The sequence below is a fragment of the Balaenoptera ricei genome, chromosome 5 (assembly GCF_028023285.1).
Source record: "Balaenoptera ricei isolate mBalRic1 chromosome 5, mBalRic1.hap2, whole genome shotgun sequence".
Lineage (NCBI taxonomy): Eukaryota > Metazoa > Chordata > Mammalia > Artiodactyla > Balaenopteridae > Balaenoptera > Balaenoptera ricei.
In genome coordinates this window covers 5,549,093-5,563,359 of record NC_082643.1, presented here as the reverse complement: position 1 = coordinate 5,563,359, position 14,267 = coordinate 5,549,093, and positions in this window count along the sequence as shown.

Genomic DNA, 14,267 nt, shown 5'->3' with positions numbered 1-14,267 from the left:
GGTTTCCTCTGGCCAATCATCTTGCTTTGCCTGGTTCTGAGTCCATATTTGATTTAACTCAGCGTCCTCTCCTGTGTGCGGGCGCATCTCTTAGTCAAGATGGATTCTAGCGAAGAGGCCGTGAGTAGGTTGACATCACCTACGATGGGGTGGAGCCCCTCCCTTTTGACCTCCGAGGTGCCTTTCTGCGCATGTGTAGTTAGGAAGGCCTCCTCGACCGTGAGAATGAGAAACATGTGGTCTCTTTGCCTTTTACCTGGGCTGGACTCAGCTCCTCCTATTATCTTCCTGCTCTTGTCTTCATCTTGGGGTATCGGTCCACAGGGGACAGACTTCAGCTGCTCAGCCTGCGGCCCATCTATCTCCTGTCTCAGAGTCACCTAGGATGCCTACTTAACGTGCAGATTCTTGGATCTCATCCGAAAACCCTGAAATCAGAATCTCTTTGGTTGGGCCTAGGAAGTTTTAACCAACACTCTCTATTCAACATTCTCTTGCCCACTGAAATCTGAAAGCCATGGGAACAGTGTCAGGTCTGCTGGTCTCAGTGAAGAGAAAGCAAAGGCAGAGAAGAAGGAAAAGTCAGTGAGACAAAAAGGGCACAGAGCAGGGTTACCACTGGGCCCTCTCCTTGTGCAGAAGCTTTTGACTTTCATTCTGATGCAGCTCATGTCCATCCAGCCCAGGGAATCTTCTCTCAGTGAGAAGCCACTGCCATAGCAGAAACTCTCCAGTTCCACGGAATAATTTTAAAGCATTGTGACATTTGATTACTATAATCTCTGTAAAGAGAGTTGAATGGCTTAGCCATGTCCTCCAGAGATCAGAGTGCATCGTTTGGAACATGACTTCCATCTGAAATGAGACCAACAGATGGCCACTTTGAGAGATCAATGAACTTGTCCCTAAGTGGTCAAAGGGTCCCCACATTGTAAAATTTAGTTATTTTTGATATTAAACGGTTGTGACCTTGTTATAACCACAATCCATATTTTTTTTCATTGTGTGAATGCTAACAGATAGTGTAGCGGATTTGTTTGTTTAGTATAAAATGTTAATAGAGCTTTATTAGCCCACAAATAATGAAGAATATAAAATCTTTCCAATGAGAAATCATGGCCTATGATCACTCAAATCACCCAAATGATATCTGAGATTCTAATTCTATTAAATTTAAGGGGTGACTGTAGAGTAATGTGGTCCTGCTAGTTTAAGTATATTCTTAAGTCTTCTAATGGGATTGTATTTTGATTAACTCAGCAGACAAAGATATGTAAACCCACTGGACCACCACATTTGCAATGAGTATAATGCAAGTTGTATTCTAAATCAAATGATATGTTTACATGGCCTATAAGTCTTTGGGCTAGACTATGTGGGTCTCTAAAATAATAGAGGTTTCAAAGTAATTTTCTTTTCCATTTAATATTCATATATCTAATGAGCAATGTGGCTTAAAGGTACCACCATTAGGACTGACATTTATATATTCACAAGGAATAATATATATGCCTAAGCGGATACATCATGTAAATAAGCATAGAAATATGTTCAAGTCATAATCATTGACCATATTTAATACTTCATACCACATCTACATTATGGAAATGTTGATAAGGTGAACTAATATTTTGCTGTTGTTTGCTGTTGTTATTATATTGTTTTAACTCTGTAGGCCTTGACATATCTAGAAGGGCTTTGTCTATAGTTCTCTTTGTGCTAATGCAGCTTGTATAAATACAAAAACCTAAGAAGAAAAAAAAAATCACATTCACTTGGAACTTTTTCTTATTTAACGTAGTTATCAGTCATTTGAAAAAGTATGATTGTAAGAATAATAAGCTTCTGTTTACATAGGTCTTAGATATTTAACTCATACCCTTTCTTAATCAGTTGCATAGAAAGTGCTTTCAGTGTTCAGGCTTGATTGAGCTCATTTTAAAAGACTATAATTTTCAAATCCATGAACCTATTTATTGTGCACTTGATGAGGGGTGAATTTATAGTTGAGATGGAACATTTTATACAGGTAGTTCTGAACTCATGAATCTCAGAATACTCCTCTTTCCTAAGAGTGAACTCATATAGGCAGTGAAAACAGAAAACAAAGTGAGAGTTTTTCAAAGACCAGACACAGACGATTTTCCCTAAACTCTTTGTCAAGTGCTCAGGGATAGCAGAATAAAGTCATTTTTACAAGACCTTCAGTCTGTTGCTTAAAATGGCAGGGTGATTTCAGAAAATGAAAAATGTTCAATACCTTTGTGGATTTGATGCCTCTAGGTCCTTAGAATTCTATTGCTTCATATTGGTAATCTCACTGTATTGTCTTTGTAAAATATATTTATAGTGCTAGCATGTTGCCTCTTAAAAAATGGCACATTTTAAATCTTGTGATGAGTAAATCTAAAAGAATTTGATGGTTTTGTTTGAATAAGTTCTTCCTCTCTTCCCTTCATAGCAGATGCATTTCTGAGTACTATCTCTAAAGGTATAAAATTTGGAAAAATGTGTTTTATTATTTATTTAAATATAGCATTTGCCTAAGCTTTATCTATAAAAATGGATTATTTACTTTGTATTAAATTAATATTTGAGCCAAATATAACAGGGTTTTTGTTTTGTTTTGTTTTCATAAATAATGAAATATTTATTTTTGTAAATAATGTTATCTTGATATTTTTGATTATTAAGTGATTTTTGATTATTAGGTTTTAATTAAGAATTCACTATATAACATCAACTTTACCATTAAAGTGGTTTTTTTTCACTTATTATTTTTGTAAATTATATGAAAACTTGCAGATTTTATTTGGAAATATTAAATTCCAGCTGTGTTCCCTGAAAGAAATTTTCTTAAAACTTAAAATACAAAAGATAATAATTTACACTACAATATTCAAAGCATTCTACTTCATATAAGATGTGGATTTTCACAAAACAAATCAATTAATTAAACATAAAAATAAAGTGTCAAGCAATGCGGTATCAAAGTTAAATTTAACCTGGGGATAACACACTGCCACAATGTGACAGATCTCTTGTACATAAAGTCATTTTCACAATGAAAAAAGTTGCCACTTACAAACACTGTTACAGAAGTATGCATGCTAAATAACCAAACACATTGTTAGAGCAGGACCAAGAAAATACCAGTAGTTTTATCCTGTTATCTTATTCTAGACATCTTTTTCCTACATATTTTATAATATTAGGATAATCATATGGAGGTATTCAATTAAAAACTTCAATAAAAACTTAGAAAGAACTCTAGGTATTAGGAAATTTTGTGTCTAGACATATTCCTACATATGTGTCTAGAAATATTGTAGACATATTGCTGGAAGCTATTAGCTAAGTACCATCAGATTTCAGCTCATTATACTGATTTTTGTTCCTCATCTGTGGAGAAATGAGTTTGGACTACATAAATTCTTAGAGGTCTTTCAAATATAAAATTTTTGTTTTATCAATTTTATAAAATTCATGTTTCATTGAATTTATGTTGGCATTAAATTAAATTTAACATTAATTACTTGCTCTGTAGTTTCTGAAAATCACTATGAAAAGATGGATGTATATTTTTTAATGTAAAAAATTATTCTCAGTATGTCATTTGAAATATTTCCATGGTTGTAGATCCAATAAATTAATGACTTCCAAATATTATCAATTTTCTCCACCCAAGAGAAAATTAGTTTATGAACTGAATAATAATATGTCTACTTTTGAGTAATATTAATAAAAGACCCCATGTTCAGGTTGACATTTTCTACTTTTCTCCAGATTTTTACAATGAAGACCAAGTTATATCTTAATAGTATATATTTTAGCATTTTGTATCCACATTTGTACTTTAAGGAGCTTATAAACGCAAAAACATTGTCCACTTAACATTTATCACGAAAAATGTTCGTGAAAATTCTATTAATTTATCTAAGTAAATTTAAAAAGCAATTATATACTCACTAAATGATCAGCAAATGGCATTTCCATGAGGTCCACTTTTTTTTGAATTCTTAACACAAATTTATTTATTTTTGATCTACCTGATAAATAGTTAATATTTGGTCCAATAACTTGGATGGGCTCTAGTGTGAGCACAGCCCTGACAGTACAATCCCAAAGCAAAGCAAAATAAAACTTATTTCCCTATTTATCCTTTGAGGATATTCCTAAGCATAAAACATATAATAATAATAGATAAAACATAAAAGGGGAAATCTAAGAGGCATGACTTTGCAGGAAAGCAGGAGGAGTTGGTGGCAAGAGCCAAGGATCCACAGAGAAGCAGTTAAGGCTGCCTGGAGAATTAGTTACTTGGGGTTAATGGGAAAGAGAACTTTCTGTCAAATTCATGGGAGGTGCCAGAACCAAACTGAATCCAGGGACTGGAATAGTATTGATCTGAGATGGAGAAAAAAGGCTGGTCATTGCTGCAACTTAAATAAAGTATTATGTAGAGAGAGATGGTTACTTAAAAAAAAAATTCTTGTGATCAGTCAAGCTAGCCTCAAGCTTGACTCTGCAATGCTTTCAGCAGAGTAACATGGCAGAAGTCCAAAGCTGCCAATATAAGACCAGGGAGGTAAGGTGAAACACAGACAAACACCCACCCTTACTTAAGCACCCCCACACACACACAGCCACTGATGCTACAAATAAATAAGCAAATACATAATTGAAGATATGTTCCAGAAGAAATTGAAAAAAAATTAAATTAATACATTTAGGATCATTGAATAAGTAAAAGAAGGTATAATGTCCAAAAATAAGAAGACTTTATGAAATGAAGTCAGAATAAATTAAATAAAAATAATTTGATATTTTTTAAAGACTAAACAATTTGAAATCTTGACAAAATACCTATAGACATTTAAATAAAAGTTAAATGGATAAACTACAAGGTCCTATTGTATAGCACAGGGAACTATATTCAATATACTGTAAGAAACCATAATGGAAAAGAATATGCAAAATAATATATATATATGCATATATTTATGTATAACTGAATCACTTTGCTGTACACCAGAAACTAACACAAAATTGTAAATCAACTATACTTCAATTAAAAAAAAAAAATTAAGTGGACAGATTACACATTAGATTATACACAAAAAGAAAGAAATGAATTGTAAAATATTACTGAGAAATTCACCAAAAAGAAAGTGCTAGAAGAGAAAAGAAAAAAAAAAAATAACAAGGAGAGTATTAAAAGCTACCAAGGAAGAACACATTACCTACAAAGGTGTGACAAATAGATTAACAGATGGCTTCTCATCAAAACAGTACATGCCACAGACATTTGAAAGTGTTGGAGAGGAAACTACCAACCTAGAATTATTAACTTCTCTAAAATATGATTTAACAGTAAAAGCAAGACAAAGACATTTTAAGACACAAAAAACAACAGAATTTGCTTCTTATTGACTCACGTTGAAAAACTATAGAAATGTTTACTTCAACATAAAAGTAAACCATTAGAAATGTATGGTGTGTAAGAAAAAATGACAAAACAGAATTTAAATATAACTTTTTACTTTAAATATAATAATTGATTGTCTTTTAAAGGTAAAACTATTATTCTTGTCAATTTCATGTAAGATCTTATGTTTTCAAAACATGTTTAAATCTCAAAATTGTATCTTGTTCAGAAGAAAGATCATCTATTCAATGTACTAGACAGTAAAACATATTTTCGGCTTCTACATGAGAAAAAAGAGAATGTACTGAAAATATATCAATCCAATAGAATGTAAGAAAGGAAACAAAAGAATCAAAGGTAATAAATGGTTAAAAAACAATAACAACAATACACACGAGAAAAAATAAAACTAATGCAGAAATATGTTAAAATATATCTGCAATCTTAATAAATGTAAAAAAGTTATATGAACCTATAAAAGACAGATTTTCATAATGGCTTAAATATTTCATATGCTGCTTATATATTAAACACCTAAAGTAAATTGCACTGAAGGATTAAAAAGAAATGCAATTTAAATATGCATCACAACAAGCTCTGATAAAGAACTTTATGTGCTCATTCTAAAATGGATATGGAAGAGAAAAAGACCAAGGGTTTTCCTTACTGAATATCAAGAATTATTATCAAACTCTAGTAATTACAATCTGTGATAACTGCCTAGGTACAGATAAGTTAATGGAAGCAAATAGCGGAATCCCAACATTTAACCAAGATAGAATTATAAATCCAATAGGGACTTCCCTGGTGGTCCAGGGCTTAGGAGTCTGCCCTTCCACTGTAGGGGGCATGAGTTGTCTCAGGTCAGGGAACTAAGATCCCACATGCCCCACGGTGAGCCAAAAAAAAAAAAAAAAAAAAAAAAAAAAAAACAGTAAATTTTCTAAAAAACTGTAGTTAAATAGAATAAAAGTAGACTAAAAATAAAATTAAAATGCAAGTAAAATAAAATAAAATCTTGTAACCATACCATGCCCCAAATTATTTCCAGAACAAATAAAAAACTAAAGAGAAAAAAATTAGGTGCAAATATTTTTATTAAGGGAAGGTTTTTTTTTTAAAACATTATCACAGTCCCTTAAAGAATTCAGTGAATTAAGTAAAAATATATACATTATAATTAAAAATTAAATAGAAGTAGAATAATTAAATATGGTTGTCAGGGTTATTGCGGATTTTGCAGAATTACAAGGGTCCTGAAGCAGGCCATCTGTGGGTTGTATGATGCTACTAAATTTTTGTTAGCTGCCTTCAGATTAAGGCAGCATCCTGATGGAGTTGCAATTTAGTTCCAATTCCATGTAGTTCAATACCATGTAGTATTTGCTCTTAAATCTAATGAGAAGGACTCATCCCAAAATACCTCAAATGTGAGATTCTCAGAGAGCACACTGGTACCTGTGACTTGCCTTTATTTTCTCCTAGAAGCATTTGCTTCTAGATTGTATAATATAGTAAATTGTTATGGATATATTGACTGAACTCACATATCTGGTCTACCTAAATTAGTGGATTTTGTGTTGATAGATTGTTATCAAAAATGTGAAAGCACATGGTATACTTGTGCCTGGATGAAATATCCAAAAAGTACTTTTTATTATTATATTATAAAGCATTAAATTACTGATTTTGTTTTACATCTTTTTTCAGGCTTCTTTCTTTCCCAATCTGATAAAATGTGTTTTAACAAAATTCAAGCTACTCACAGACATAGAGAACAGACTCGTGGTTGCCAAAGGGGAGGGCGGTAGGAGAGGAATGGATTGGGAGTTTGGGGTCAGCAGATGCAAACTATTACATATAGGATGGATAAACAACAAGGTCCTACTGTATAGCACAGGGAACCATAGTAATATGGTTAAAAACATGATAAAAACGTGATAAAACATAGTGAAAAGAATATTAAAAAAAATGTGTACATATGTAAAAAAATCCAATATTTTACCAATGTTTATTTTTGAATTTGAAAAATACTGGTATAAAATAAAATGCAAGCTCTCTTAATGTCACTTGCTGAAAACCAACTTGACTTTCGCTGTTTTTTTGCTAATGACTTTTGTTTTGATCACTGTTCGCCACTGACCACATAACTAGCTACTACAGTTCTTGTTAATTCCTGTTAAGAGTTTCTTGGAAAGTTTCCACTCCCCTTGTCTGCTTGGGTTCAGATCATTAGGAATGTGCTCATCTTCAGTTGACTCAGCTGAAGTTGGTCTACATGCCCAGTTTGCTCTCTGCTTTTCATATCTCCCATGAAAACATGGATGTTTTGATTCTGAGAAAATGCTCAGATCTCTCCTTCTGGGGAGGCATGAAGTCATCCTGGCAAATATCCTGGGTCCCAGTGACTTCTACAACTGATTCGGGGCTCTATCCTTGGACTCTCCTCATACTTCCCTGAATATGAACTAGGATACCTCTGAGACTCAGCTGACCTGAATGAATGGGCAAGTTTTTCCCATGGCATTTTAGCTTTAAATACAGAGGAAATTAAGTTGTTCCCTGTGCAGCACTTCATTGCTAAACTGACAAATATTTTTCCTTGTATACTAAGTGTAGTCCCAGATTTAAGGAACATAGGCTGCTAGAAAGCTTGGTATGGAATAGGTTGAATTTAAAATGTCTGACATTGACAAAATTGCAATGATTTCTTTTAATAGCAAATAAAATCTGTAACATAGTACCTTTGGGATTTTAGGCATAGTCAATCCTAAGAGCTGTATTCTTCCTTAATTTACATTTTAAGTGCCTATCAAGGTAGAAGGCAATGAATTCAGAAGACAGAGCCTATAATGATGTTCTCTTCTCCTGAACCACGGCAACATCTTCAAGGTCATATAATATATTATTATTTGTAAACTTTTAAAGCATCATTTTTTCATATCATATCAGTCAAACTTATTACTGCTTAGATACAAATTAGGAGAATAGGTCTTTCACACCAAACATATAGGCAATTGCTAATCTTTAGGTAACATTTTGCAATGTGCAATAAGTTACATCCATTGCGTTTCAGGGAAAAAAGAGAAAAACCAAGATCATTGTGGTTGGTTTTAATTTGCATGATCCCTTCCAGCTGGTGCTTGCTTTGAAAAGAATGAAGCTATTTTTTTATAACTTTCAGTTTATATGTCCATGACATACAGATGTTGTTCCTTAATGTTTTGGATATATTATCGAAAATAAAAATAAAAAGGCAAAGGGAAAGTGAACTTTATTATTCTGATTCAATTTTTCTTTTATGAATCAGGTGAGTAGATCAGGTGAATAAAGAAAAGTGGGGAAAGAGACTGCAGAAGGATGGCTAGAAATGTGAAATGAAATCATGACAATATTGCGTGATGGAAGTGAAAGTGTCAATAAAGACCTCACTTCTGGAGGCAGTTTCAGCGGACTAGTGGGTAGACACCCTGGGTTGAGAACTCTAAAGCAGTGTTAAAATAGTTTATAAACACAGCCACAAATAGAATCCATCTCTTTCGACTTTTAGCCTACTGTTATTTCCACTATAGCGTGCCGCTGCTCAGTATTGAAAGGACTTTTGTAAGGTTTGTAGAAATAAATACCTTCAGTTTATCACCCACCAGAAGAAAATGTGCCTGTTTGATGCCAGACTTCTGGGAAAATGAACTAAAATTCAGAAATTTAAAGTGTAATAAAATTTAACGTGTATATGAAAAATAGAGGAATGATATTGTAGTGGCTTCTTATTTTTGAACTAGTCACACATAAGATGGGTGGGCATAGAGTAGAGAAAAGCTAAGAGCAGATGAGCTGGGTCGCATCACCTTGGCGGTGTTAGAACAGGATTGTGACCTGTTATGTTTCACCATGTTATGGACCACAGCTCTCAGCAAGGTGATACTGGTGGTCCATTATGTGCACATACTAAGATATTTAATCCAGAATATTATGATCAAACTTTCTCTAAGGTAACTGAGATTATTCATTGTGAAGAAGAAACTGACAGCCCATGATTTAATAAGCTGAACACAAAGAAGTGAATAAAGTTTATTTTTTGAAGTATTGTCTACCGAGGTCATCATAAAAATGGACATAGGGAATTAATTTAACTTCAGGCTATGCATAATACACTTTTTGACTACTGAATCATAAATGTATTATAAAGTCCAGGGACTTCTTTTGGGAGATTGAAAATGAGTCACTGAAGGTTGTATTTTTTTTTTTTTTTTTCTGCCTAAATTTGAGGTGCTGGTGTATACAGTTGGAAGTCCAGCCTACTGTAATGTTATACAATTTACAACATTTCCTGGGTTAAGTCAGCTAGATGCAAAGTTCATTCTTTATAAATCTATGTATCCTGTATTATATATAGCCACCTATGTATACCTATGGACATCCACATAGTTATATAACTACATAAACCACAATATATGCATATATATATGTGTGTGTGTGTATATATATATGGTATATGTGTTTATATGAAACTACTGTGTAATTGCAGTTATATGAGGACAGCTGTAACCATCTATGTATAACTTTAACCACAACTACATTATTGTGCAGTGAAGATTATTGTGCAGAACAAAGGAACAAGAGAAAGGTTTTCCAAACATTCTATTCAAACAACACGATTCTCTAGAGATGGTGTCTCTGGTGGCCTACCAGCTAGCTTCTGGAAACTCTAGCAAGTAGCAAATACAAGGATGCTGGGGTTCACAGAGATGCAGTCTCTAAACAAAACCTCATTGATACCTGTGTGTCCTTTTCTTCCATAGTGAATGGATTCTACCGGGTGTGTTATAGTATTAGAAAAAATAATACCTGTGTACTTGGAATCAGGACAGCTGTATTCCCACCCACTTCTACTTTCCTCCTAGGCAAACCTTATTCTAACCGGTTCTCATGTTCATCACAAATAAAAAGAAGTGGTTACACTAGGTCTCTACTATGTTTTTCAGTTCTGTTACCTGTTGTATGTTGTACTTGAATATCTTATTTAAAAAATGTTTTCTTTTTAGTGCACCACAATAGTTAATATAACTGAGTATAAATAGTTTTGTAAAGCAAAGATGGTTTTGGAAAACAATATTTACCACCTAGCATGCTTTTCATAATGTGAGACTTTCATTTGCTTAAAGCAGAGTAACACACATTTTTTAATTAAATGGAATTCAGTGTGAATATTTTCTCCTAGTGCAAGCTTAAATTATTGTACATTTTAGACTGCAGTCCTAAAATGGCAAAGAATATATTTTATCTATATTTAGCTTCTTTCAGCTTCAGATTAAGCTGGCTATTGAAAGGTATAATTGATTAGAATCTCTACGGTTTTTGTTATCTGAATTAACGACTCAGATGTCATTACAAGTTCCTCCTTCCTTGAAAGAGTGAAATTAATTTAATGGTCATAATTCTCATTATTTAACACTTATAATTCTATTCTTATCCCAGATGTTTAAAAAAAGTGTATTGCCCATGTTAGAATTTTTCAACATAGAACATTACACTTAAAAGTTTTAGACACTTTCACAATATGAAACATAGGATTAAGAATAAAGTTCCATGTTTGCCAGTGTTTCCATATAGATTTGAACCACCCTTACCCATGCAGTCTGGACACAGAAGTCACATAGCTACTGCTCTCACATTATAGCTGCATTTGTTTATCTTAAGTCTTCATTTACATTGATCTAAAGCAAAAAGAAGTGAAGGGTTCCCTCTTCCAGTAGTATGCAGTCTGAGTAATTAGTTTGTTTTCTTTTTTTTTCTCTATGGCTACTTCTCGTATAGGCTATCCCGTTATATCTGCAACATTATGTGTGTCTTAAAAGTAGAATTATATAACAGAACCATGGGTCAAATTTGATCAGAGTCATTCTTGGACACTTTATCTTGAGAAGTTTCCCTTTATTTATATATTAATTCAATATGAGCAATAATACCTATCAGGAAATGTTTTTGGATAATTATAAATGCATCGTAGGCATTATCCCAGTATGTCTAGCTGGGTATACATGATCTGATTATCCTTTGCTGCTCTCCCCTATGATTATACAACTCTTAGCTCTTTTCTAGTTGGTTTTGTTTTGTATTCAAATGATACTCATTAGGATGAGTATTTGAACATAGTACATTTATTGGGAGAATCCATTGCTCTGATGTGGAGAATTCACTGCTGGATGGAGAGAATCCACCTCCCTGATGGGGAGAATCCACTGTCCATAATAAAACTGGGTTCTTTGGATAATATTTCCTTCTAAGAGAAATGTCAAATTAAAACTCAACCTCAGAGTTGACAGTGGTGGATGTCATGGTGAAGTGGGTCAAGAGATGAAAACAGTTGCTGCAACAGACAAGACTGAGGAATGTAGGAGAATCTTGCTGGCCGCTCCAATTTCATTTGAGCCAAAGAATGAAAAGGTTGTCTGTCTTTGACAAGAGAGGCTTTTTTAAAGGAACTTCCCATTGAAAGCCAAGCTCAAAGGTTTTGATCCAGGGGGAAAAGAAAAGCTTTTGTGATACATGCAATTTGACTTCTAGATTAATTTCATAGCCAGTTTTAATGAATATTTTTGACCACATGGAGAATATTAAGAATCCTTTTATGTACAGCTATAATTTCAAATTAATTACTTATCACCATTAATTATGAATTAATCAATCAAAATTATTTATTAAGCTTATGCTGTGTGCCATGTACTGCTCTGATTCACACAAATGATTAACAAAGTCCTGTCTTTATGAGATGACTTCTGGTTGGATACAGAGTACACACAAGCAAACCAGTGAAAATACAGGCTGTCAGATAATAAGAGCTGTGGGCTCTAGTCCTTCCATTCTAATGAAAATGCCCATCTATCATTTTTCTAAAATTGCCAGTTTACTCTTTTCATTTCCTCCACCTCCTAGCAGCACTTAATCTTCTGTTTCAACTAAACTTGCCTGAGGGCTTAGTCTTTGGACCTTTTCTCCTATCTAACTTCTTCCCATTTCCTACCTAGAGTAAAAGACATATAAATTTTCACAACCCCAAACAGGTATCTCCAGGCTATACCGCATTGCCAAGCTCCAGGTTCAATATCCCAGTGCCTATCTAACATCTCCAATAGGACTACAAAAGGCATCACACACAAAAAAAATCATAATTTTCTCTTGCAAACCTGTTCTTCCCTGTATCTTCTCCTGATCAATAAATCTACTCAGTAGGAATAATCTGGTACAGGTGCTAGACTTTATAAGCTCATAAATTTCTTTTTACAGGTGGGGTCCAAGTAAGGCAATTGGTTTCGCTTAGGTTTTACAGCATGACACAAGGTAGTCTGGAAGTCCGTTTCTCCATCTCATTGAATTGCAGGATACCAGAAAGGAAAAAAGGCACTAGTGATCGTGTAGGCACCTCCCTCACCCAGAATAGAGCAAAGAGAAGTCTGTGGAAGTTAAGAAAAGTGTTAAATTGTGACAGAACCAGTTCAGTGTACTTCCTTCTATAGCTATATGAGGATGATAGCCTTTCTTAAACTGATAACCACAGTGCAAGGTAAAAAGTCTTCTAAGGGAGATACATAAAAATTGCAGCAGAGAGCAGTCAAGTTCATGTGAGATTGGCAGGGAAGTTTCACAAAGGAGGTGACTGGGGCTATTTCTTGAAAGACCTATGGAAGTTTTCTAGGGTGGAGTGAGATGCAGTGGGGATACTCCAGGTGAAACTCTTAGGATAATTGACTCCTCTAAAACATTTGTTAATGTTGGGGATTTGCTTTACCTTAACATTCGTTTCATTCATAGGCATGATACCAAAGTTTCCTTCCCCATATCAAATTCTGCATTTTGTTCCTAAAGCAATACTTTAACACTCTTATTTTGTTTTCCCAAATGATTAGACATTAGAATACAGAGAATGCATAAACAAATCAAAATCCCTCAAATTTGAATCTACTGAATAATGTAAGTACTCTAAATCCTACTGCCAAAAGCAGTTATGCCATATGGTGAAAAAAAAAAGTTTGATTCAGAGAAAAAAACTATTTTTTTGAAAAAGAGAAAAAAAACCTCTGTCCATCCCCCTTACCACTTTTTAAATTTTATTTTACTTTATTTATTTGTTTTTTAAACATCTTTATTAGAGTATAATTGCTTTACAATGGTGTGTCAGTTTCTGCTTTATAATAACAAAGTGAATCAGTTATACATATACATATGTTCCCAAATCTCTTCCCTCTTGCATCTCCCTCCCTCCTACCCTCCCTATCCCACCCCTCTAGGTGGTCACAAAGCACCGAGCTGATCTCCCTGTGCTATGCGGCTGCTTCCCACTAGCTATCTATTTTACGTTTGGTAGTGTATATATATCCATGCCACTCTCTCACTTTGTTCCAACTTACCCTTCCCCCTCCCCGTATCCTCAAGTCCATTCTCTAGTAGGTCTGCATCTTTATTCCCATCTTGCCCTTAGGTTCTTCTGACCATTTTCTTTTTTTTTTTAATTCCATATATATGTGTCAGCATACGATATTTGTTTTTCTCTTTCTGACTTACTTCACCCTGTATGACATTCTCTAGGTCCATCAACCTCACTACAAATAACTCAGTTTTGTTCCTTCTTATGGCTGAGTAATATTCCATTGTATATATGTGCCACATCTTTATCCATTTATCTGTCGATGGACACTTAGGTTGCTGCCATGTCCTGGCTATTGTAAATAGAGCTGCAATGAACATTTTGGTACATGACTCTTTTTGAATTATGGTTTTCTCAGGGTATATGCCCAGCAGTGGGATTGCTGGGTCATATGGTAGTTCTATTTTTAGTTTT